Genomic DNA, 27,740 nt, shown 5'->3' on the forward strand with positions numbered 1-27,740 from the left:
TTAATTTTATTCTGTTGTGATTTTGTCATTTTTATTAGGTTGACATTAATTAAATATATATATATATATATATATATATATATATATATATATATATATATATATATACTCATATACATACACACATCTATATAATACATTTAGGTTTTTCAACTCGCTTGCTTTTTAGAAACATTTTTTATATTAATGTTTTAGTATTACTCAACAATAAAACGATAACATAACAACACAGGTTAGATCTTGTCCTGATTACTTTTTAAATCAGCAGTGATCTCATTTACACAATTCTGAGGTTTATTATTGTCTGGAACTACACGTAAAAACATTAAATATAGCCATAAATGAAAAAGTTTACCCTTTTTACTTCTGTGTTTGAAAGAAGTGTGGGTCACGACAGTGATGATGGTGATGATGATGATGATGAAGATGATGAAGTGAGTTTAGCCTTGATTTCCTTTTTCCCGCTGAAAAGCGGAGCAGCTGGAATGTGCAGAGGACAGATGGAAGTTTCCACCTCGATTATCTTCAGCTAAAAATATCCGCTCAAAAATTAAACGACCATTGGGACTGCTAGCAAAGTGCCTAAGAGAGGAAGAGATGGGACAGGACGCCTGCCATCCTCGGGTTTGGGGATAAGAAATGAATAAATGATATGAGATTTTTGAGCGAGATGGAGAGTCACCTTCACAGACGTGAGGGCATCTGGGGGCGAGAGGTCTAAACACAACACGTCCTGCTAGATTACTGCTGAAACACCTCTTGCTGGATCGGTTTCTCAACCGTGACCCAAAAAAATGGGGAAAACTATGTTAAATTCATGCACTAAAGCCATAATTAGATTCCACAAAATGAATAAGATGCTTTCGTAATACGCTAAATAATTGTAGCGACATTCAATAATAATAATGGTGAATGAATGCACTAAAGCCCCTCAATTATTTGCTGCAAAATGAATGGATGCATGCAAAATAATTGTATAATGCCGATATTCAATACAAATATCATGATAGCAATGTTAAATGCATGCCTTAAAGCCCCTCAATTACAGACCACAAAATTAATAGGATATTTTCATAATATGCAATATAATGCCAGTATTTAATAATTCAATATCATGATTATGATGTTAATTGCATGCACTAAAGTCTCTGAATTATTGATCGCAAAATCAATTGGATGCTTTTGTGCGCAAAATAATTGTATATTGGCAATATTTATAAATCAATATATCATGATAACAATGTTAAATGCATGCATTAAAGCCCCTCAATTAAAGGCCACAAAATCAATAGGATGCTTTTGTAATACAAAAAATAATTGTAAAATTGCTGCATTCAATAAATCAATATATCCTGATAATGGACATGCACAATATTGACATCATAAGCACTTCAAATTACTGCCGATAATTATTTATCATGTAAATGTTTCAAGAATATTCATATCTTATTTCCTGTGGTGTTCATAAGAGCGACAAAAGTAATTAATTAGGTTAGATAAATAGTTAATATTTTCATTTTAATCTGGCCTGCATGACTATTTATAGGACTATATAATATATATAACAAATACGATTTAATAATAATCATTAGTAATTTTAGCGCATTAAAAACCCCAAAAGCTTCTATGTATCTTAGCTATTTCTTGGGTAATATCTGTAATCTGATTATAAATTGTAATTGTTTTTGTTGTATTGATAACTGAGCCAATTTATAGTATTTTCAAACTAATATTAACGTAGTAGCTGTATTAAATTAATTGTTGATATTGATCCGTTAACTAGGCTCATTTATTTTATAGTATTACCTTTTATGTCTATCATTCAACATTTATCATTATCTACTTTCGTTCATTTTCTTTTCGGCTTAGTATTCGCCACAGCGGAATGAACCACCAACCTATTTTGTGTTTGGACTGTTAGGGAAGCCGGAGCACCTGGAGGAAACTCAACCCGTGGAGAACATGCAAACTCTATACAGAAATGCCAACTGAACCAGCCAGGACTCGAACCAGCGACCTTCTTGCTGTGAGGCAATCGTGCCACCCGCTGCGCCACCGTGAAACCCTACCTAGTACTTTATCATTCCTTTTACTATTTAATTTAGTTTACGCTGAGCATTAATAAGCAATAAACCAATACTGTAAGTGTTTTTCATTATTATACCTGTTAAACAATCCTTTTTTACAGCTTAATATAATCATGATATCATCATAAAAGCTTCAGCAATTAATTGCAACATGATATGTGATAAGCCTAATGTGCACAGCCTTATTCTGAGAGTGGAGTTTCACACAGTGGCTCTAAATGAACTCAATTCTGACTGCAGCAGAAGCTCTCTGGAGAGAGCACATCCACCCGAAAACACTTCTCGGTTCAATCGCGTCTTTTAAAGAATAATGTTCTTTCAGGAACTGGGCCGATCAGAGACTCACTGTGCTGTTCAAAGCTGCAGATATTCGGTGATTCCAGAGGAGGAAGCCACTTTATTCTTTTTATTCCTTTGTACTTTTTAGATCTCCAAGAGATAGTCCTCCAGGTATACAACCTGGTCTCAGTCTAAAAAAAGCAGACCCACAATCTATTTCAAGTTATAGTTCAGTCTCAAGCAGTTAAAAATGAGGAGGATGTCAAAGCTGGGCCTTGGAAGAAGAACTATTTTTGGTTTCCGCAAAAAAAAACTTTGAGCAATTAGTGCTCAATTTATAGTGTTATAATAATATAAAGAAAGGCAGGTGGCTCAGTGGTTAGTTTCTGTGTGGAGTTTGCATGTAGGTTTCCTTGGGGTGCACCGGTTTCCCCCACAGTCCAAACACATGCGCTATAGAGGAATTGATTAACTAAATTGGCCGTAGTGAATGAGTGTGTATGGGTGTTTCCCAGTACTGGGTTGCTGCTGGAAGGGCATCCGCTGCTTAAAACATGTGCTGGATAAGTTGGCGGTTCATTCCGCGGTGGCGACCCCGAATTAATAAAGGGCTTGGCTGAAAAGAAAATGAACGAATTAATGAATGAATTGGCCGTATTGTATGAGTGTGTGTGTGAATGAGTGTGTATGGGTGTTTCCCAGTACTGGGTTGCTGCTGGAAGGGCATCCGCTGCTTAAAACATTTGCTGGATAAGTTGGCGGTTCATTCCACTATGGCGATCCCGGATTAATAAAGGGCTAGGCCAAAAAGAAAATGAATGAATGAATGAATGAATTGGCCGAGTGTGTATGGGTGTTTCCCAGTACTGGGTTGTGGCTGGAAGGGCATCCGCTGCATCAAACATATACTGGATTAGTTCATTCCGCTGTGGCGAATGCAGGGATTAAGTGTGCGCATCCTCTCTGTAGTAAACAAACAGTGCATCAGCTCACGTGTGATTTCTTGGCCGCGGATTCGTCATTACATGACACATGAAGAAAAAAGACAGAATTTGAATTGAATTGAACTGATTTCACTCATTTCAGTGTGAACAAAACTACTGATTTATTTGTGTTCTTTTATATTTCTTTTGCTTTCATTTGAATACATTGATTGTTATTTGTTTTACTTGAAATTGACTTGACAATTGTAAAGTGGGTGCACCCTGGGGACCAGGCCCGGATTGGCTAATTGGGAGAACCGGGAAAATTCCCGGTGGGTCGGTCCGTTTTTTGGCCGCGAGGGCCGGTGTCCCTAGCTGCTTACACTCTCAGCAGTTGCACTTTTTTCATTCATTTGTTTATTTGACCATAGTCTCACTCTTTTTATTCATTATTTTGCCGCAGCTCCACTCTTCTTATTTATTGTCTCGCAGCCTCGTGATCAAAATGCAGCCTGCAGGTTAATGATGAGTATCATCAACCTGCGAGCTGCACCCCATTTCACCCCAAACAGCGGCACCTTAGTGAATATTAATTAATATTAATCAATGTTACACCTGCTCAATGAAAATCAGATGATTCACTACATTAATATATCTGACATAACTTGATCAGAAATCTAAAAAGGGGAGAAAAAGAATAAGGTAAAAAAACAGTAGACATCAATAAAAGCAGATAACAGTGCTCTGCTTAACAGCGCCATCATGGTCTAGTGGTTAGCACGTTAGGTTTTGATGCCGCCGGTCCGAGTTCGAACCTCGCCAGAGCCCAATATAATTTTTTCATTTTCAGTGTTAAGACATAAATACTGTTTGGGTTACTTATGTAGGGGTACATTTTTTTTTTTTTTTTTTTTTTTTTTTTTTTTTTTTTTTTATTTATTAATTGTTAACAAAACATACAGGCTGAAAAACCTATATAATGAAACATATCAATTCAACCCCCACCCCCCTCCCCTGCGGTCTCTTGAAACTGGGCTTTACAATGAATAGAAGTTAACAAAAAAAAAAAACAAAAACAGAATACAGTATCAAATATCAATTATACAAAGCAAGGCAATCATTCTGGATCCTGATCATTTCTTTGTGCAATAAACAAGGAGATTTTGTCAGCAGCTAAAGTCCAGATCTGTAATGTACTCATTTGTACCAAGTTCACTCGCGCCGTGGATAACTCCAACATTATAATGTCTTGAAGTTGTACCAACCACTTGTACATGTCCAAATTATGTGGAGGCAGCCAATGTTGGGCTAGTAATTTTTTAGCAGAAGTTAAGCCAGCCAGCCAAACAGCTTTTTGTAGCTTGGTAAGGTTCAATGTAGAATCATCACTCAGTAATAGAACAGAAGGATTCAATGGTACAGGATATTCAATAATTTTTGATAGGATGACACAGATCTCATTCCAAAATCTTTGTACTTTCTCACATTCCCACATCATATGGAAAAAAGATCCAAGTTCCTGGTTAGGACATTTATCACAGAAAGGACTAAAGGAGGCATTGATACGATGTCTTTTGAGTGGGGTCCAGTAGGTTCTGTGACAAAAGTTATAGTGAATGAGTTGGTGATTGGGATTTTTAGATGAAGTAAAAATGTTCTGCCATACTCTTTCCCAGTCTGTGACACCCTCTTCTAGTTGACAATCAGTTTCCCAACAGCGCTGTATAGCTAAATTCTTTGCTGTACCCTCCAAGGCCTTTCTGTATATCCATGAGGTAAAATGATTAGTAAAGGACAGATCAAACCAAGCAATGATTGGATGAGTGGGAAGATTGTCCCCCCAGGGAACCCCGTAGGCCTTCATGGCCGATCTTAATCGCAGATATAAAAAGAGAGAGGAAGGTTCCGTTTCATACCGCTCACAAAGTTCTTGAAAACTTAATATGCCATTAGAACCAGAAATATCTTTAAGTGTATAAATTCCTTTCTGCATCCATTTCCTTGAAAGAAATGGTGCACCCCCAGATCTAAGATCATTATTATTCCAGATAGGTGTATGTATGTGCCATTTAGGTGAATGATGAATGTATTTTTCCATTAATTTAAAATTTACTATCGTATTGCCAATAATTGGACCAAAAGCTTGTATACACTGCTTGTTATTCAGCCCGGAGAACAGAATATCTTGTAATCTATATTTATCAGCTAGTTTCATTTCAATTTGTCTCCAAGGAACTCTAGATAGTGGGTTCAGCCAAACATGAATACATTTTATTTGAAAAGCTCTGTGATATAATTCGAAATTTGGAAGAGCTAAACCCCCATTTTCTTTTGTACGTTGTAGAGTTTCAAATTTTAATCTAGGTTGCTTACCATTCCATATGAATTTACGAATCATAGAGTTAAGTTTGTGCCAAAACTTTTTGGGGGCGGGTAACGGAATCATAGAACTAAGGAAATTAATTCGCGGCAAGATGTTCATTTTAACACTTGCTATTCTAGCATGCAATGATAAAGGCATTGAGGTCCAAACCCGGAGATCTTGTTCTACCCTAGATAATACTTGAAGATAGTTAGCGTCCGGGATAGTTTGCAAAGATGACTGAACAACAATGCCTAGATAAGTTATGGAATTTCGTATGGGGACATTATATGGCAGCTTAATATGTTTAGCTATGGAGTTTAGAGGAAGCATAGAGGATTTATCCCAGTTGATTTTGTATCCGGAAAACAAACTAAACTTTCCAAATACATTCAGTATAAGGGGAAATGACGTTTGTAAATCTGAGATAAACAATAGTATATCATCGGCATAAAGAGATATGCATTGTTTGTGAGATTTAACTGAAAATGAACAAATGTCTTCTTGTCTTATCAGCTGTGCTAGTGGCTCAAGCGACAAAGCAAATAGCATGGGGGACAACGGGCACCCCTGTCTAGTGCCGCGCCCTAAATTAAAAGGTGAAGAATGTAGACCATTAGTTATAACAGAAGCTGTTGGGTTCCTATATAATACCTTAATCATATTAATAAAATTAGTACCAAGGCCAAAAACCTCCAAAACAGACCAGAGATAGTCCCACTCCAGCCGGTCAAACGCCTTTTCTGCATCTAAGGAAAGAACTGCAGCTGGAGTAGGACAATCCCGGGCCTCGTGTATGACATGTAGTAATCTCCGGATGTTGTCTGATGCTAATCTACCTGGCATAAAGCCCGTCTGATCTGGATGAACTAATTTATTAATGTATCGTTGTAATCGCAAAGCTAAAATTCTAGCATACATTTTAATATCTGTATTTAACAGGCTAATGGGTCTGTAATTTGCACAGTTTGAGTGGTCCTTTCCTTTTTTTGGGATCAGCGAAATAAGTGCTATATTCAACTGAGGGTGAAAGGCCCCCATATTTACTGCTTCATGAATGGCAGCCAAAAAGATAGGACCGAGAAGATCAAAATACTTAAGAAATAACTCTGCGGGAATCCCGTCTAAACCTGGTGCCTTGCCTTTTTTAGCACCCTGTAATGCCTCTTTAAGTTCCTCTAGAGTAATAGGTTGCCCTAACTGTTCTGCTTCTTCATTATTAAGCTGTGGTAAAATTAGAGAGTGCAAGAAGGAAGCACAGTTATGACTTGGGAGAGTACATTCAGATATATAAAGTTTAGAAAAGTAGTCAGAAAATGCTGAATTAATTTCTTTGGTATTCCTAACTGGTCCTTTGGCCGGGTGATTGATTACGTCAATATACGCTTTTGCTTGATTTTGCTTCAGTCTAAGGGCTAAAAGTCTGCTTGGTCTAGCACCATTAGAGTAATAATTCTGTCTGGTTCTGTGGAGTAAAAATTCTGCTTTCCTTCTCAGAAGATCATTTAGTTCAGTTTTAGAAGATTGAAGTTTATTAACGGTCAACTTGGAGAATGAAGATTTTAGGGAATATTCAAGTGATTTACATTCTTTTTCTAAATAGTCAATTCTCTGATTTTGCATCTTTTTTAAATTAGTAGCAAAAGCTATGGAGAAATCTTTTATAAAACCTTTTGTAGCTTCCCACACAAATATGGGGTCCTCAACAGAGCCTATATTAAATAAAAGAAATTCAGCCAATTTGGCTTTGAAGTCTACATCGAACTGGCTATTCAGTAAAAGCGAGGTATTAAAACGCCACCGCAGAGATCTTTCTGCAAATGAATTACAATTGAAATCTACCATTAAAGGATTATGATCTGCAAGAATAGCTGGCAGTATCATTATCTGGTCAAAATATGACAAAAGGTCTTTTGAGCATAATAAATAATCTATTCTTGAATACGTGAGATGCCTTGTTGAGAAAAATGTGTAGTCTCTACTTGAGGGGTTCCAAGATCTCCAAATATCGACCAAATTCAATGCCTTTACAAAATTTTTGAGTGTGGCCGAAGAGTTAAGCTGGACTTGATTACATGAGGAAGATCTGTCCAATACTGGATCAATAACTGCATTCATGTCCCCCCCAATAATCAGTGAGTAATCTATAAGAGAAATCAAGTGGTTAGCCATCTTCAAAAAAAATGTTGCCTCGAATATTGTAGGGGCATAGATAGAAACAAAAGCAATTTTCTTTCCCCTTATATTAGTGCAAACATAGGCAAGTCTACCAGATTGATCTTGACTTTGTCTATCAATCTTGATGTTACAGATGCGCGATATCAAAACAATAGTGCCTTTAGTTTTAGTGTTATCAGTAGAAAAAGCTGCAAGTTTATAAAACTTATTCTGTAACCTCTGAACATCTGAATTTTTCAGATGTGTTTCTTGAATTAAAGCGATATCAACCCTTTTCCTCCGTAAATAAATCAAAAGTTTAGCTCTCTTGTTTGGACTGTTAAGTCCTCTAACATTAAGTGATATAATTTTGTATTTATCCATAATCTATTTGAAAAACAATACGAGTTTTAAGAGTTTTTCCACAACCAGAATTTAACTGCCTAAATAAAGCTAAAACAATGCAAAAAAGTACAGACAAATAAAATGAACAAATACCCCCTGAGACCGCAAAATTCCCCAACATCATAAGGGCCCGTGGCAGCATACACCTTCGTTCACTAGAAAGTCAACGTCGACCACCCTCTTCCATTAACCACAGAACATAACTGTATACTTACTATGAACAATAATGACAGTCATATATAACTAGAGTACATAATTTAAACATTTGAAATAATTAAATTTATAATAATTAATAATTAAATAATATGAAAAAGAAAAAAAAACACTAAGTCCACAAATTATAAGTTAGCTAATGAAAAATAAATAAATAAATAAATAAAATAATAACAAAATAATAATAACAACCCCTACAAGGTATGAAATGATACGTGAATAAATGAACTTGTCTCAACTCTCAAGTTCTCTGAAGCGGAACATTAAATTGTATGTTTTACATGTAGAGCAGAGGTGTTTATTCCAAACACGTTTATGGACTTTTTATTCATCCATTGACTCTGAAGGCGCGGATGGACCTTGAAAAGACAGTTTACGTCTCACACCAGATGCGTGGCCATTACGGACTTCTTCTAAGAATTGCTCCGCTTTTTTAACCGAATCAAATGATTGTTGATTACCGCCATGGTTGACACGGAGAACGGCCGGGTAGATCAGAAAGTTTGGGATCCCCAGCGCATGCAGCTCCCTTTGAAGACTTCCGAATGCCTGCCGTTTGCGGGAGGTAAATCCACTGTAATCAGCGAAGAAACGCAACAGGTGATCTTGATCCCGTATCGCCTCGGTTTTCATTACTTCCCGGGCACCCTGAAGTATCGCTTGTCGGTCTGGGTACCGTAACACTCGAAACAGTAAAGTGCGGGATTTACCAGAGCCGTAAATTCTGTGCGCTCGATCAATTTCAATTGGACCCTTGTTCCTCAGCGCTGGTATCCAGATAGGGAGCATCTTTTGAAGAAATCCTATTGGATTATCTCCTTCCCGGCCTTGTGGGAGCCCCACCAGGCGCACATTGTTACGGCGAGACCGGTCCTCCAACTCGGCAATTTTCGAGGTGAGATTTTGCTGCTCGGTTTTGCACACATTTAAATCTTTCTTGATCTGTCGTGTCTCCCCCTGGATCTTGTCCACTTTTGATATCAAGTCACGTACCGTGTTCGTTTGAGATTGTACTTCTTGGCGGAGCTCTATCAGAGATGATTTAACATCTTCCATTGCCGCTCGAATAGCATTCTGAACCGTTGTTTCCAACGAGATTTGTTGTTTCGAAAGCGCCTCCGCCATAACGTCAGTTAGATTAGCTTCAGTGCTAGCTAGCTTCATCTTTTTCTTTCCCGAGGGGGTTGTAGACGGAGAAGAGTCTTGTTTCCTGGATGTATACATTTAAGTAATACTTTCACACGTCGAAAATACTGACTGTCGATACTTATAAACTTGTTAAACTAGAAAAGGAAGAGGGTTTGGACGGAGCATCAGTGTCTCTCAACCATCGCGTGCAAGGGTCACGTCGGAAAAGGTAGGGGTACATTTTTTTTTTGTGTGACGACAACGATATCTATAAAGAATTAATGTTCTCATATTTATGAAAAACATTTGAAGTTCTAAAGCAGATGTGTCCTTGAAAAAGACGTGTTTTCAAATGAAACTGAATTGGAAATAACATTATTTTAATATAGTCAGTCGTCGACTGAGGTGAGCCGGTCAGGCTTGAAACTCCAGAGCTAAAAAGAGTCCCCAGCAGGGCCGGAGTGGGACTCATGTATAAATAGTTATTGTGTTTTTAAGGTAATTATTGTTTTCTAAGGAAATATAAGGAAAGAAAAAATAATGTAATACAAAGTAAAAATATTCTTTATATTTAAAACCCTACCTTTTGTGTCTGCTTATTGCTCAGTTTCACTCCCACCTCCTTTTACTTACCGTGTAGTCTTCTGATTATATCGTCTGGTCCAATAGTAATTAAAAACAGAACAACTTCTTGCAAATGGTAGATTTTTTTAAAGCATTATTCAGTATATTTTTATTTGTTTTTAACAGAATAAAAGAAACTCAAACAGGTTTGGAACAAGTGGAGAATGAGGAAATGACTGGATTTCATTTTTGTGTGAACTATCCCTCTAAAGTGTCTGTAAGCAATCAATGCAAGTAAAGAACCTTTCTTTAAAAAAATAAATCAGACGGCCTTGCTTATTCTCAGAAATGTCTGAGACGTTATTGCATCTGTCTGAGAAATCACTCAGCTTATGAAATTCAAAGATTTTTCTTTTTTTTTTTTTGTAATTCCATAGGATTAGGCATGTTTGACGACGGGGACATTATTGAAATATTCGAAACCCTGACAACGTGACACTGTGCAGGGTTTTTCCAGAATGACGTCTTGTATCCCGGTTTAATATGCAAAGACAAATAATAATCCATTTGTGCGTTGAGTTTTCCAAATCAAACATTGATCTGTTTGTTTGAGGGCGGTGACATTCAGGCATTGAGCCTTTCAGAACCGATTATCTGTTTGTCTGAGCAGTGGAAGACTGATCAGGAGCTCTGTTTGAAAGCAATTACGATTTTCCAGTTGCATTTTTCGATGAGAAGTTGAAACTGTACGATTTAAGGTCATTTACAGTGTGTCAAAGTACATTTGCGTTTGATCTGTGTGCGAATACTGATGAAAATGAAAACTTCAGCTTTGAGAAAACACAAACACACACACACACACACACACACACACACACACTCCAGATATTGTTTGGTGTCATGAGTGATTGTGTGGGTGTGATTGCAGAGGCTGATATAAATCAATAGGTCAGAGGTGTGTGTGTGTGTGTGTGTGTGTGTGTGTGTGTGTTGTTTAGTAATAGTGTCTCTGCTGTAATACTGGAAGCACAGTCCAGTAATTCACAACAAAGACGAGCCTCTCTATTTGATTTCCCATGGTTTCTCATTTTCTCTTCTGCAATCATCATCACTGTCCATTTTCCCCTCTGTTTGGGCTAAATTGGATATCGCTTCTCTGTTGGAACAACATTTTTCTCTACAGCCTTTAGCAAACCTGATTTGGATATATTCCGAGCAAAATATTGGCCGTTGCACACTTGAAGATCTTTTTAACACCATATTTCAGATTTCATTTATTTTATTTGATATCCTGTTATACGTTTTCATCTACTAGTCGTCAGAGATGGGAAATAACCAACTCAAGCTCATTCTGAAAACGTAGTCCCGCGGACGTTTCTGGAGACAGCGGAGTACGGCTGCATTTACTTTTTTCAAGCGAACGCTACGGGGCGGTGTAACGCTGTTCCCTTCCGCGCTTGCCGGCCGGCCGACCGCTTACCTCCTTGTGGAGGGCTTCCCCGCTGCAACCTGTTTGTCCACTTAGCTCACCGTGTACGTCGGCAGGCTTAAGATGCAGAGAGGAGTTGACCACGGCAATCAGTTTCGAGTCCGAGGAAGAGCGGCTCCAGCAATCAGGTAAGACAAAAACAGAATCCCAAAAATTAAGTGAACGAGTTTCGTAACAGGGTGAGAACGCGGTGAAATCCGAAAACGCGGTAGAAAAAAAAAATCAGGGCTTTTCTTTTTTTGGACGGCTTTTGTAAACTGTTGCTCGGGTTTAGGGAAGCGAGCGGGCGGGCGGGTCAATCGATAAAATTGGTTGGGTTCAGGGAAGGAGGAGGGTTGGTCAGCCGATTGGCCGGTCGCGCAGTCAATCATCTGGTCAGTCGGACAGTGGCCTCTGGTGGGTTCACGCAAGAACAGCGCGGGCGCGAACCGCACTCGCGAGAGGCGTTTGAGATGCGAAAAAGTGCCCAAAAGTGGTCTCTCGCGGATTCGCAAAAACAAAAACTGCAGCCGTACGTACCCGCTGGGACGTATTCCGCGGTCTCCAGAAACGTCCGCGGGACTACGTTTCCACAATGAGCCTGGGTTGGAAGTAACGAGGTGCAAATACTTGGTTACTGTACTTAAGTAGACTTTTCTGGTGTCAATACTTATTTTTCGGACAACTTTTTACTTTTACTTCTTACATTTTTACACAGATATCTGCACTTTCTACTCCTTACATTTTTTAAACCACGCTCGTTGCTTTCGCTTTCACATGTTTGGTGGCGCAATTTATATTATTTCTTATCATTGAGCAATAGTATGAGCGCCTTTTTGATGCAAGCAGTCTATATTTCCTCATTGCGCGCATGCGTGCTACAGCGCGCGGCTATCGCGCACCATACGTGGGCTAGTTTATGAGGATTACTATGAGAAAGGCTAGGATGACTACACAGATGTGAGAGAGAGAGTTGGCGAATTTAACATGACTGATGCTGCCCTGTTTACCGAGTATAATAAGACACCTTTAGCTTGATCGGATCACAGGTAAACAAGAGAGACACATTCCAGTTCAAACACATGCCGTTTTGTCCACTTCCAATCGTTCAATCTAATACTGCAAAAAAATAGTGCTTTATTGTAAAGATTTGTACATTTAGTAATAGAACAATCAAACACTTCTGTCTCTTCACAATCAAAAAAAAATAAATGCATTGGTTTATTTTCTTTACTTCTGGGTTATATAAGAGCTGTTCTTTAAAAGAATAAGCAGCTTTAGCTTGATGCAAAAAAAAAAAAAAAGTTTGCAGTCAAATTTTATAAGAATTTATTTTAGCAAAATAAATAAAAATTCTATATATTTTGGACAGAATTCAGTGTAAAATGAACATTATTTATAAAGATAGACAGGCCTACAGAATTATTTTAGAGTGTATGAAGATGAGGCGACGCATCGGCGCAGTAGGTAGTGCTGTCGCTGTGTCGCTGGTTCGAACCTCGGCTTAGTTGGCGTGTGGAGTTTGAATGTTCTGTGTTCGCGTGGGCTTCCTCCAGGTGCTCTGGTTTCCCCCACAGTCCAAAGATATATAGTACAGGTGACTTGGGTAGGCTTAATTGTCCATAGTGTATGAGTGTGTGTGAATGTTTCCCACAGATGGGTTGCAGCTGTAAGGGCATCCGCTGCATAAAAACGTGCTGGATAAGTTGGCGGTTCATTCCGCTGTGGCGACCTTGGATTAATTAAGGGACTAAGCCGACAAGAAAATGAATGAATGAACGAATGAAGATGAGTGGCAGCTGATGTTTATGATCTAACAGCCACAAAACATGCTGAACGCTGTGAGTTCGCGTCAGGATGATGATGCATGGGCCGTGTTTTTAAGCAATGTTGTGAGGACTACTTACCTACCTATCCTCACTCGCTGTCTTTCAGCTTCGTCCCTGATTTATCAGGGATCGCCACTGCAGAATGAACCGCCAATTATTCCAGCATATGCTTTACACAGCGGATACCCTTCCAGCTGCAACCCAGTACTGGGAAACGAACACTCACATTTACACACACTTAAGCCGCTTTTCCACTATCGTGCTGAATCGTTCTTTAAACAGAACTGTTCCATTCCGTGCCAAACCGGGCCAGACAGCACGGATACGGTTTAATTTTCCACTGTCGTGCTGCGACAAAGCTCTTTAAAACATTACACAAAACGCATTGGTAGTTGCCTTGGTAACGCAATGTAAACGGCTCCCTTTGTTCAATTAAAGTTAAATAAGAGCCGAAACTAGTTTTTTTTTTCTTTTCATAAAAGCGAAAGCAACTGTGTGACTAAACACTGTTATGCCGCTCTATCAAATAGGGGTGCTAAATATATATGTCACAGCACCCTTATTCATTTATATGTTGCGCAGTTCTGGCAAAATTTTATTTGGAGGGAAAATTACCAAAATGTACCGTGATGATTGAAAATAATTGGAGGGGAAATAAATAATATTTAAAATCTCTGAACATAACAGAAAAATAAACAATGATAAGACAACAATAATAGTGCATTTGCATTATAGTGGCAGAAATATAATTTTGGACAGGCCTTGTCAAAGGTGAGCGGGCACTTTCACTAATAAAAACAGCACATCAATTATTTCATTTTTAACAATTAATTAAAATACACTGCGTTTTTATATCAAAAGTTGATAATGATATAAAATATACTAGGCTACATTTTGATGGTAAAATGAAACCAATTAAGCGATGGCTGTTATTTGTTTTACTATTCAAACATTAAATAACGAATGCAGCAAGTGAAAAAAAAAACGAATATGAAACAATATATAGCAGGATTTAAAGCATATAAAGCACTATTATATTTAGCAAAATGCTGCTCTATTATCTTTTTATTTTGTTCATTTTATTTTTATTATTATAATTATTTTTGTGTTCATAATTAACTAACAAGCTGTAGGCGAATTATTGCTAGACGTTTTAGAAAATATTTGCGTAGCTATATTAAAGATCACCAAGAACAAAAAAACAAAAACACAGAAACATGTTACATGCCTCATAAATGTCATGTAACTTATGTATAACTGAATCATATATTTGCCTATAGCTGAAATGATGAAAATTGCTCATTTTATTTTTATAAAACATTTGTCAAAACTTATTGATATTTTTTGAGTAAAAACAATACTGACATTTAAGAATCAATATTTATTTAATTAATTCATTATTTTGACTTGTTTAGTCTTCTAGTGCATATGCTATAATATAAATCATTCAACAGTACCTTGGACAGTTACAGTGCCGCTCCGTAAAGCTTTCAAGCGAAGTCTTTTGGACGGCCGACATTACAACACGCCGTCCTTCAGGTGGTCTCGCCGGTATTAACAAGCTGTCCTGGCTTTGAATTAAAAAGTGCAATTATTTCCTCGTTGTTAAAAGAGTCTGCAAGTTCGTGTTCCATGGATATAGTGATGTTGTTGTAGAATTTGGACATCGACGATGCTAAGCGTTCGCTTATTCAATGCGCAGCAGGAAAAAAAAGTCAGCAGCGCAAGTCATGGCATGTCTCTTCCGGATCAGAGCGAGTTTTGTGCTGTGAAATACAGCGCTGCGTGCAATAAACTCACAAGCAGGCGAAGTAGGTCTGTATTCAAGTCAATAAAATAATAACTTTAATGAATAAAATCTTCGTAAGAATGTGATGAGTTATTCACTTCTCTGCCAGAGACTGCTCCATGGTTTTAAAACCCTTTTCAAACTGTATCGTTTAGACCTGGATCAGATTTTATTTTGGATTTTATATTAAATGTACTGTAGTTTATTGAGGATGTCTGATGACTAGCGCGCTTCTGCTGAGCCAGCTGTGGTAGCTTAGCAACCGAGTTGCGACGTCAACATACAGAATCGGTCAGCACAGTTCAGCACGGTTGTCTAACCGTGCCGAGAATTCCAGGCCGAGAACGGTTTGTAATCGTGCCGCGCCATTCCAGGCTCAGTGGAGAAACAACCGTAACCGTACCGAAGTGTTCTTAGAACGGTTTGGCACGATAGTGGAAAAGCAGCTTTAGATACTACTATACTACTGCCAATGCGTGTCTGTGTGATGTATGTAAAATTTGGCCTGGGACAACGTTTTTTTTTTTTTTTTGCATCTGGCCCTCGGCCCAAAAAGTTTGGACACCCCTGACTTAAGTAAAGGATGTGTGTACTTTTGCCATCTCTGCTTTTAGTGTGTAGTATAAGCATGAGAAAGATCTGCAAAAATACACAAAGTCAAATCATGCTGTTTTCACATGTGGATCTTTAAATGCAAATTAACTGCTGCTCTCCGCCCACTTTCCAGAAGAAGGTGGAGCCTTTAAAGAGCCATTTAAAAAGTTATAGTTACAAACAGATTATTGAGAAAATACCATGTCAGTTTTTACCTCAAAACTTCATGTGTTTACTAGCAATTTCTCCGTACAGATTGTTTTATGATTTTTTAAATACATTTTTTTTATTTCTACGTTGCTTGTTGTCTTGATAACGATAATAATTCTGACAAAAAATGTATATTAAAAGAATTCTAATTTCTTACTCTTCATCTTCTCATTTTCTTCTCTCCTGAACAGCAGTGGATCAAAATAAAAAGCAAAATAAAGAACTAAATTGCATTTGCTGTATAATAACCGTCTCCAGTAAAAGAAAAACCCTTATTAATCTCACACGTCAGCTGAAGTGATCTCAGACTGCTCTGATTTGCCAAAATCTGCAAACAGATCCAACATTTCTCATCCAAGAAATACCTGAGACAAAGACACTGATCTGTAAAAGTGCATCCTCAACACTGTGAATAAACAAGCCTCCTACACACATCTTAAAAAACAGCACATCCTTCTCCAAAGCCACAACAATACAAATGAGTAGCCGCGCGTCCACCTGCACTAACGATCTATTTAAATCAGTAACGGCTATTGATTAGACTGTAACACAGTTTTCATGTTAACTGCCCACAGCAAGTGCTCTCTGTGGCCAGATATTGACTGGCCATGATAGAGAGAGAGAAGGTGTAAATACTAATGCAAGACAAGATGGGCGGAAAAAGAAATGATTCTGTTCTTTGCTCAAGAGTCACCAAACACATGCTGTTATTTTAAAGCTTGCAGACAGCGGATATATGCATACATGACCTTTAGTGCTGGAGATGTGCTGGAGTGAACACTGATTTGAAGATTCTACAAGATAAACATCCACACGCAACACAGATTTGGAATTTATTGGAATTAGCAGTCTGTCTGTCTATCTGTCTGTCTATCTATCTATCCATCCATCCATCTATCTAATATCTATCTATCTATCCATCCATCCATCCATCCATCCATCCATCCATCCATCCATCCATCCATCCATCCATCCATCCATCCATCTATCTTTCCATCCATCCATCCATCCATCCATCTTTCTATCTATGTATCTATCTATCTATCTTTCCATCCATCCATCCATCCTTCCATCATGTATCCGTTTGTCTGTCTCTCTGTCTTTTCACCAATCCATCCGTCCGTCCGTCCATCCATCCATCCATCCATCCATCCATCCATCCATCCATCCATCCATCCATCTATCTATCTATCTATCTTTCCATCCATCCATCCATCTTTCCATCCATCCATCCATCCATCCATGTATCTATCTATCTATCTTTCCATCCATCCGTCCATCCATCCATCCATCCATCCATCCATCCATCCATCCATCCATCCATCCATCCATCCATCCATCCATCCATCCATCCATCCATCCATCCATCCATCCATCCATCCATCCATCCATCCATCCATCCATCCATCCATCCATCCATCCATCCATCCATCTTCTTGTCAGTGATCACACTGATCTTGTGTTTTTTAAAACGATGTATAATTTAGGTAAGTTAGGTAAAATAACTTTGTTTTTCAATAAAATAATGAATAATTACTGCAGAGCCTTTACAGTTTAAATTGCGGTTTCTTACCAGAACTATTCATTTTGTTTTTTCCTCAGACTTTTTATTTTGGTGCATCCCTAATAATAGAAGATCCATGAGGTATTTTGAGCTGACACTTTTCAGACATATTCTGGGCATTTATATATGAATTTTTAAAATCAAATATTAAAAAAAAGAAAAAAAAAGGGCCCCTTTAAACATCACATTTTTTTAAAATACAAAAAATGTATGTCCAAATGGCTCTTTAAAGGCTCCACCCTCTTCTGGAAAGTGGGAGGAGAGCAGCAGGTAATTGGCATTTAAAGAGAAGCGCAAGAAAATGATTTTGCTTCTTGAGTCTCGTGTTTTCTTATCAGTGATCTCAGTGACCTTGCGTTTTTAAACTGATGTATAATTTAGGTTAACTTTAATTAGAAAATTTCTTTAAGTTATTTAATGAAATAATTAATAATTGTATTAAAACCTTATCGGTTTTGGTTGCAGTTTTTGGCTTATTATTCACTTTGGTTTTGTCTCAGAATTTTTGTTTTGATGCATCTCTAAAAATAGAAGATCCATGAGGTATTTTGAGCTGACACTTTTCAGACATGTTCTGGGCATTTATATCTGAAATTTATATCACATCTTTTAAAAGAAGCAAAAAAGCCTCTTTAAAAATAAAAATTCAAATACAAATAATGTATTTACAAAAAGTCACTATAGAAACCATTTGGTAGTAAAAAAAAAAAACCTGACCTGGTATTTTCTCTATAATCTGTTAAAAACTTTAAATTTGCAGTGAAAAGCATACTAACAAAACATTTATACACATTAAAGCAATTCTCATTAACCATAATTGGCAAAGCTATAACTTAATTTAATATGAAATGAGAAATTATAGAAAATAAAACAACATTTAAAATAGTCTCAAAAACTCTTCATAGTGATCGTACTAAATACCGCCCATTTCCATTGCTTCTATTGAGTCACATCCACCATTTGCAGCTGTGTGTTTAGGTGTGATCAGATCATCTCTAAACATCTCCCACGGATGCAGGTTAGAGCTTTTCTATCCGAATAACCTCTTTATTTCTGCAAAAACACACTTGTACCTCTCGTTTCTCTCCACCATATGGATTTCTTGAGCAGCAGAAGTTCATCTGTCCTGTCAGATCTGTCGCTCTCTCTTCAATCTGTTCATTCTGACACAGGAAGGACGGATGGAGCGACTGCAGGAACCGGATGGCTCATTTCTTACTGAAAAAAAAAAACGTCTTGAGATTGCAGCTGAGGCTTTATGTCTGCATGATAGAGGATCTGAAATTAATTTCTGCTCTAAACAGAAAGAAAAGCTGCAGTGATTCCTCCAGTGTGACTATATGTGAAAGAATATTTTAAAGAGGTGGCTTGCATTTCTGTGTAACTTTATAGTTTAGTTACTGAAAGAATCAGCGCGTTAATAAATGATGTAATTGCTCATGCATGATAATGTTGACTTGAATTACTTTTGCATTTAGTCATTTAGCAGATGCTTTTGTCTAAAGCGACTTACAATAGAGGAGGCATTCAGCAATTCAACAAGAAGAAGGAGCTGTTAGTGCACAAGGGTGGCACAGTGGCTCAGTGGTTAGAGTCTCGACTGGGTCAGTTGGTGTTTCTGTGTGGAGTTTGCATGTTCTCCCCGAGTTGGCGTGGGTTTCCTCCGGGTGCTCCGGATTCCCCCACAGTCCAAACACATGCGATGTAGGTGAATTTGGTAAACAATACTGGCCGTAGAGTGTGAGTGTGTGTGTATGAATGATAAAGCATGTGTGTGTCCGAGGATTGTGTTGTGGCTGAAAGAGCGTGCCCTGCAAAAAACATAAGCTGAAATAGTTGGCGGTTCATTCCGCTGTGGCAACCTCTGATAAATCAGGGACTAAGCTGAAGGAAAATGAATGAATGTTAGTGCTCCGAGTGTGCTAGAGTTAGGATTGGAGTGCACGGCATTTAGAGAGAGAAGAATGTTTCTGCAGGTGGTTTGTCAAGCCCACTCACCTGTGTGAGGCACTCTCAGAATTGCATAACGTTTTGAGCTAGCCTGTGTTGTTGCACGAATCAGTTTTAGACTTATAATAGCTGTGTCTCATTTCAGAGGCTGCATCCTCTGATGGATGCGTTTGAAGGGCGCTGCGTCATTGAAGACTGTCTCATTTAAAAAAAAAATCTTTCAAATGCATCCTCCAAATGCGTCCTTATTTTTCTAGGTAATGAAGGATACAGTTGATTTGGTTTGGGTTGAAAGACGATGCCATTGTCCAACGCCGATTGCCGATAGACATCATGATGCTGAGCCGGCATCGCAGTTCTCCACCCCGCCGTCATCGCAGCAGCAACCTGCTCGCGAAAAAAATGCACACTTATGCCCCATTTACACTAATGCTTCTTAGTTTTAAAATGGCATTTTGTAACAAAAACGATCCACATCCATGCTGGCTTTTCATCTAGCATTTCTGAACAAACCTCGTCCACACTATACCGCTGAAAGCGCACATCACGTGACCACAACTGAGCTCCAGGCAGTCAGCGGGTGCTTTGAGCACAAAACCCCAGAGTGTAGTGCACGTTGGACAGTTTATCAAGGATTTACCGCTGGAGGGTGTCTCACTATAGTTGTTAAACGTGATATTTAATTCATCTTGTCTCTCTCTAACGACTCTTCTGTCTTTTGAATCTATCAGGTAACGTGTCTCAGCCTCAGTACACTCCTTCAATCTTTCACTTTCACGCTTGTATTTCTTACCCTGCCAATATTTTCACTTGCCCTACAAAAAAAAAAAAAAAATGTGTCAAAATGTTTGTAAATCTAGAATTTAAATATTTAAAAAATGTTAATGAATGTATAATGAGCAAAACTCAAAGTGTTTTGCAAACAAAAGTAGACAAATTTGCAGGTATTTTATTGCAAAACAAAAGATGGCTGACCTGCCAAACTGAGTCAAACTATACAAAACATCACTTCGGTTTTTTAGTCGTGGTGCACCCTCGTAAATGTCTGCTATCAAGAGGTTAGAAAAAAATGTTTTCCTTTACCCTCATCACTTGATGTTGCCACCATGTTGCTGTCTATTCGCTTTACTGGTTGTTACAGAAAAAGAAAAATAACATGCTTACAACATCCAATCAGATAAGAGGAGCCGAGAAGGTAGCATTTGAAGGCTGAAAAACACAAACTGTTTGTCGATTCTGACTGTATTTGCAAGCAATTGACCAAAAGTCACAGGCAAATTAAACTTTAGTGACAGGGAAACGATCCTGTCTACTGTCCTGAGCATCTCACATGCTGGCCCCGGGCCATCAGGCAGTCCTTATTGTTGAGCCCTCTATATAAAACCATTTCTTTTAACCAGTTAAACTCCGCCTGGATTTTGCCTACCCAAATGTAAAAGCTTCCCAAATCCACATGCAGAGGTGTAAATGCAAAAATTTGGTCTCATTTTAAAGAAAACCCTTTGAATTGTCATATAACACTATAGAAAGTGTGTAAAATAACTGTGTATGTTGTCTGTGTTATAATAAACACCTAAAAAAAGAGGCGCTTTTTGTATTTTTTTTTTATAAACTCAAATGTGAAAGTGTACCTTTTAGGTTGTGTGTGGTCTAGCGTGCTGTAATTCATTTCAGTGGTTCCTGCACATGTCTGTAATCATAGGAAAAATGTCTCCACCATAATCTATGCAAAAGTTATTGTATTCCAACTGATGAGAGGTGCTGCAGGGCTCAACATTAAGGGCTGCCCGGTGGCCCAGGGCCAGTGTGAGAGACACTTGGGACAGTAGACCGGATCATTACTGGCCCGATTGGGACAGTGCTGCCTTGTCAGTCACTAACATTTAATTTGTCTGTGACTATTTGTCAATTGCGTGCATTTAAAGCTTGTGCTTTTAAGTCTTAAATGCTACCTCTGTAATTTTGTGAACAACATATTGCTTTCTGATTCGTCTTATATGATTGATTTAACCATGCTATTTTTTTTATGTTACCTGGTAACAACCAGTACAGCGTAGAAACAGCAACATGTCAGCAACATCAAATTATAAGGCTAAACGAAAATGTCTGTCTCTAGCGTCTTGGAAGTAGACATTTACATGGAAACAACACAATAAAATAAAAATTTAGTGATGTTATGCATAGTTTGCCGTCAGTTTGACAAGTCAGCCAGCTTTTGGTAAATAATTTCAAACTGCAATAAAATACCTCCACATTTTCCATACGGCTGTTTTTGTTTGCATAACACTTATATTTACGATTGTTTTTTAAGTATTGAAATTCTAGATTTACAGACTTTATTTTTGACACATTATTTAAAATATGTGGCTAAAAAATAGCTATTAACTTACCTTTTTTTTTTGGTGGGACCAGTGAAAATTTTGGCAGGGCAAGTATAAATCTAAACCACTTGCCCGATCGGACCAGTAGAAAAAATCCTTAGCGTTGAACCCTGTGCTGTACAAGCCACAGGGAGATATCCTTGTTTTCATATTTCACTATTCTTTTGTTTGATCAAACATAATTCACTGTGTTTGGAGCACGTCAGGCATATAAAAGAATTACTCATGCACATCAGCTCAAAAACTGAGGAGAATGGCCCTGAAGCGCACAGCATAAGGTGAGAGATGACAGCTGTCTGTGTTATCTGGGGCTGCTTAGTGATCATTAATGTATTGTTTTCACTTCTTCGCCATGGAAACACCGCGATTCATTCAACAACTGTTTGATATGTGAATATAATTCAGTAAAAAGAACGCTAGAACTGTATGAGCACCGGCAAGAGCTTTCATTTGAGCTATAACTTGCACATGTGTCATATACAAAATATGAAAAGGAACCAATGTGCAATACCCCGCTCGGGTATCCAAAATACTGTTTATTTAAGTGTAAATAACTTTTGTACAGTAGAATAAGAACCAAAGTGACGCATATGTGCATTAAATACAGATTCTACACTTTTAAACGACACCACTTACAGGGGTCTGGTGCAATGCTGGCCCTTTAAATCTTAAAGCGAATGTCGATGACGTCATGGACCCGGTACCGGGTCTGCAGAGTTTAACTGTGTAAGAGTGTACTAATATCTTGAAGAATATCTAGTCAAATATTATTTACTGTCATCATGGCAAAGATAAAATGAATCAGTTATTAGAAATTAGTTATTAAACTATTATGTTTATAAATGTGCTGAGTAAAATCTTTTCTCTGTTAAACAGAAATTGGGGGCAAAATATACTGGAGGGCGAATAATTCAGGACTACCACTGTAGAGCTTTACAGACTGCAAACTCGTCTGACCTCCTCTTTAACTACAGCAAACATGCAGAAAATGTCGTGTGCATGCGTGTGTGTTGTTTTACGTCATTTGTCTTCATGTGGGAACCCATCTGTAGGACGTGAAACGTCTCAAACCAACCGTTTTACCAGATAATTCCCTCCCGTTTCTGCCTCTGAATCACTCACATTAATGCATGCGAGTCCTCGCGAGGGCCATTCGACGTCAAATTCCTCACACCTCTTTGTCACGTTGACATTCTAGCTTTACAATTGAACCGAAATTGACCGCTCGAGCCGAGATCATTAAGGAGATAATGAAAGGACTAATGACACACATACACGTTCATATACACACAGAGCAGATATTAGTGTCACTGATCTCTGTGTGACCCATTAGTGTGATCCTACACAGAGAAAGGCTTTTTTAAGTAGATTCAAGCTATTGGAGAGGCTTTAGTGGACACGTGTGTGTGTGTGTGTGTGTGTGTGTGTGTGTGTGTGTGTGTGTGTGTGTGTGTGTGTGTGTGTGTGTGTGTGTGTGTGTGTGTGTGTGTGTAACATAAGATGATAGTTTGTCAAACATTGAAGTGCTCCTCTGTGTATTTGGGCCAAATCTTCTGCTAAAACAGGCTCAGCCGAGGAGATTATTGCGCAGTGATTTTATAGATTTATAGATTATGGATCATTTTTGGATTTGACGTATCAGTTAGACAGCACTCACATTGATCTAGAGTACTCTGCGTCTCTATTCGTGCATCCTTATCTTCATCTGAGGTCGGACTGTAAGGGATTAATGACTATAATTCACTTGCGTACTGCTGAAGTCTCTGCTTCTCATCATGGTTGCTTTTGTTTGATTATAAAATGCAGTCAATTCAGTAATATAGTTATTTTTATCGTTTAAAATAAGTGTTTACTGTTGGAATATGTTTTAAACGTAATTCATTGCTGTGATTTTAAAGCTGAAGTTTCAGCATCGTTACTTCAGTCTTCAGTGACCCTTCGTGACCCTTCAGAGATCAGTCTAATATGCTGAATTGATGATTAAAACTGATTAAAGGTGTTTTCGATTTTTATCTACGTTAAAAACATTTGTGCACTTTCATATATACAGGGTGGGCCATTTATATGGATACACCTTTATAAAATGAGAATGGTTGGTGATATTAACGTTCTGTTTGTGGCACATTTGTATATGTGAGGGGGCAAACCTTTCAAGATGGGTGGTGACCATGGTGGCCATTTTGAAGTCGGCCATCTTGGATTCAACTTTTGTTTTTTTCAATAGGAAGAGGGTCATGTGACACGTCAAACTTATTGGGAATTTCTTAAGAAAAGCAATAGTGTGCTTGGTTTTAACGTAGCTTTATTCTTTTATGAGTTATTTACAAGTTTAAAAACATTTGTGCACTTTCATATATACAGGGTGGGCCATTTATATGGATACACCTTTATAAAATGGGAATGGTTGGTGATATTAACGTTCTGTTTGTGGCACATTTGTATATGTGAGGGGGCAAACCTTTCAAGAGGGGTGGTGACCATGGTGGCCATTTTGAAGTCGGCCATCTCGGATTCAACTTTTGTTTTTTTCAATAGGAAGAGGGTCATGTGACACGTCAAACGTATTGGGAATTTCACAACAAACACAATGGTGTGCTTGGTTTTAACGTAACTTTATTCTTTCATGAGTTATTTACACGTTTAAAAATATTTGTGTACTTTCATATACACAGGGTTGGCCATTTATATGGAGACACCTTAATAAAATGCGAATGGTTGATGATGTTAACGTCCTGTTTGTGGCGCATTTGTATATGTGAGGGGGCAAACCTTTCAAGAGGGGTGGTGACCATTGTGGCCATTTTGAAGTCGGCAATCTCGGATTTAACTTTTTTTTTTTAATAGGAAGAGGGTCATGTGACACATCAAACTTATTGGGAATTTCTCAAGAAAAGTAATGGTGTGCTTGGTTTTAACGTAACTTTATTCTGTCATGAGTTGTTTACAAGTTTCTGACAGGAGAAATGCCAGCACAGGCTTCCAGTATCCATAGTTTCAGGTGCTGTACAGGTGTATCTTCACACCATAGACAGCAAAGATATCAGCGCCTTTTTTCATCAATGGAAACCTCAAGGCCGCTGGATATTTGACATTGCTACATGGTGATGTGTTTCCCTCTTTATGCACTGAAGCTGGCTTTTCCATTAGGATGGTGCCCCACTACATTATGGGTGTCCGGTCAGAGTATTCCTAAATGAACAGTTTCCTGTAAAGTGGATTGGTCTTCGTGGGCCAGTTGAACGGCCCCCAAGGTCTCCCGATCTGACCCCCTCAGACTTTTATCTTTGTGGTCATCTAAAGGCAGTTGTCTATGGTGTGAAGATACAAGATGTGCAGCACCTGAAACTACGAACGGAGAAGAGGGCTGCATTGAGTATACAACACATTAGGGGTGTCACGATTTCGATTTTTAATTGAAATCGATCGAAAAATTATGCTCAATTTCGATTATCGAATCAAAAAGTAGAATCGTCAATGCTGCCACGCCCCCATGTCACGTCAGCTTGGCTTGCCAAGCGGGAAAAAAACAGGCTTGTTGAAGTGCTTGTTAAACTGCAGAAGCAGGAGACCCGTCGACAGAGCTTAAACCCTCTCCTCTTTCAATGAAGTCGCCGGTGTGGAAGCATTTTGGATTTCCAGTGAGTTATGTTGACAACGTTCGTGTTGTCGACAAAAAAACACAGTTTCACAAGCTCTGCTATGTACGTATTACGTACGGTTCGTCCGATAGACAACACCGGCATCACGATCCTCCGCCCGCCCCCGCTGGAAATTCGCTTGCGAAAAGTACACACTCAGGCCCTGTTTACACTGTCTTTGTTTTTAAATGGCATTTTAGAACGACAACGATTTGACATCCACAGTGGTGTGTAGCATTTCTGAGCAGCTCTCCTTCCTCTCTACCTCTGAAAATGCACATCACGTGACCACACAGACACAGACGCACACACAGCCATGCGCTCGAGACAGCAGGTCCAGGCAGTCAGAGGACTGCTTCCATCTTTCACTCACTTGTACTTAGTCATTTTAGCGAACACCTCAGATACTGTTGGCTGGTTCCTGTTGGTTGTGCGTCTTTTTTACCGACGCCATTATAACGACACAGATCACTGCCTATTCACGAGTCCCGCAGAAAAAGTGATTGACAGGTGGTAATTATGTGTGTATCTTGCCTTTATTCATTTACTGTATGATTTGTTTATGGGTAAAACAAAGACCATGCAGGTCAGGTAGTTTAAACGGTAGGCTACAAATTATTAATTGGTCATTAATTAATTAATTATTCATAATCGAAAATCAAATTAAATCGTGCCTTTAGAATCGAAAATGTAATCGAATCGAGGATTTGGAGGATCGTGACACCCTTAAACACAATAGGCAGACTCTGAACACATTTTATAAGTGGTTAGAAACTTGTAAACAACTCATGAAAAAATACAGCTATGTTAAAACCAAGCACACCATTGTTTTTATTGTGAAATTCCCAATATGTTTTAATGTGTCACATGACCCTCTTCTTATTGAAAAAACAAAAGTTGGTTCCAAGATGGCCAACTTCAAAATGGCCACCATGGTCACCACCTATCTTGAAAAGCTTACCCCCTCACATATACAAATGTGCCACATACAGGGCGTTAATATCACCAACCATTCCCATTTTATCAAGGTGTTTCCATATAAATGGCCCACCCTGTATATAAAGGCTGTGCAACATATCAAAATTCGAGAGTTCACACTTAGATATTGCTTGATAATAATAGCAGGTTGGCATGCTGTCCCAGAAGAGAACACTGAGCTTGGAGATGATTGAGCCCAGGGGGGATATTTTCTAGGCACACTTTGGGCCCATGAGTCTCAATTGAGCATCGTGTCAATGCCACAATGTTATGAGCACAGTGTCTCCATCTTCTGATGGCTAATTCCTGCAGGGTAACGCGCCATGTCATAAAGCGGCAATCATCTCAGACTGGTTTCTTGAACATGATGTGTTTCCCAGTACTGGGTTGCAGCTGGAAGGGCATCCACTGTGTAAAACATTTGCTGGAAGAGTTGTCAATTCATTTCACTGTGGCGAACCCAGATGAATGAGGAACTAAGCTGAAGGAAAATGAATAAATGAACAAGTGTTTAATGGCATGTGTATATTTATCTGATCATCTAACGAAGCTGTTGCATCTAGTTTTAAATTATGTACAGTAAATCTCTCCTCATCTTCAGTCTTGTTCTTGACGTTCATCCATCACCACTGCTTTCACAATAAAGCTGTAACGACGGATCTTTATGATCGTTTGTATTCCTCAGACTGTCCGTCATCCATAATTAATGCTGTTTTCGCATTGCCCATCAGACTAAACACCAGTGACAAACTGCTCTCATTTCCAACACACTGAAACCCATTAGTGTTTAGAGGCGGATCTTACACAGGCACAAACTACAGCTGTTCTCCGAGGACGCCACATTGCACTAAATTTTCTGTTTATTTGTCTCTTAATGAAGTAGTGTTTTTCCAGTTATTAAATATATCACTCAATACTCATTAGGCATGAAAGCAATAGTATAACCTGCAGATATAGTCAGCCCCCCCAAAAACTGACCTAAAGTGTTGCATAATGTAGATTTCTTTCCATTTTTACATCATATAAATAATTTAAAGCCTAGCCCAGAAGATCTTCATCAAAGTATTAAAGTATTAGACATGTTGACTGAAAATTAAAGATATAATGATAGTCCCTGCATGAAGCAAATTGTGTAAACGAATCAGTTGAATTAATCATTCCCTCATAATGATAGCCACTTGTTTTATAACTGAGTGAATCAGTGTGTTATGATGAATCATT

General features: G+C 38.4%; 1 protein-coding gene and 1 long non-coding RNA gene across 8 annotated transcripts in view; one reads left to right on the forward strand and one right to left on the reverse strand.

The window, feature by feature from the left end:
• The window catches only part of igsf11 (immunoglobulin superfamily member 11), a 230,977-nt gene that overhangs the window by 9,351 nt on the left and 193,886 nt on the right, over positions 1–27,740 (forward strand).
• On the reverse strand, positions 399–11,122 carry LOC141377938 (uncharacterized). The gene is made up of 3 exons (XR_012391129.1): positions 10,012–11,122; positions 3,360–3,571; positions 399–3,292 (listed from the first exon to the last, which is right to left on the reverse strand). It is a non-coding gene; the product is annotated as an uncharacterized lncRNA (long non-coding RNA).

This window comes from Danio rerio, chromosome 15 (assembly GCF_049306965.1).
Source record: "Danio rerio strain Tuebingen ecotype United States chromosome 15, GRCz12tu, whole genome shotgun sequence".
Classification (NCBI taxonomy): Eukaryota; Metazoa; Chordata; class Actinopteri; order Cypriniformes; family Danionidae; genus Danio; species Danio rerio.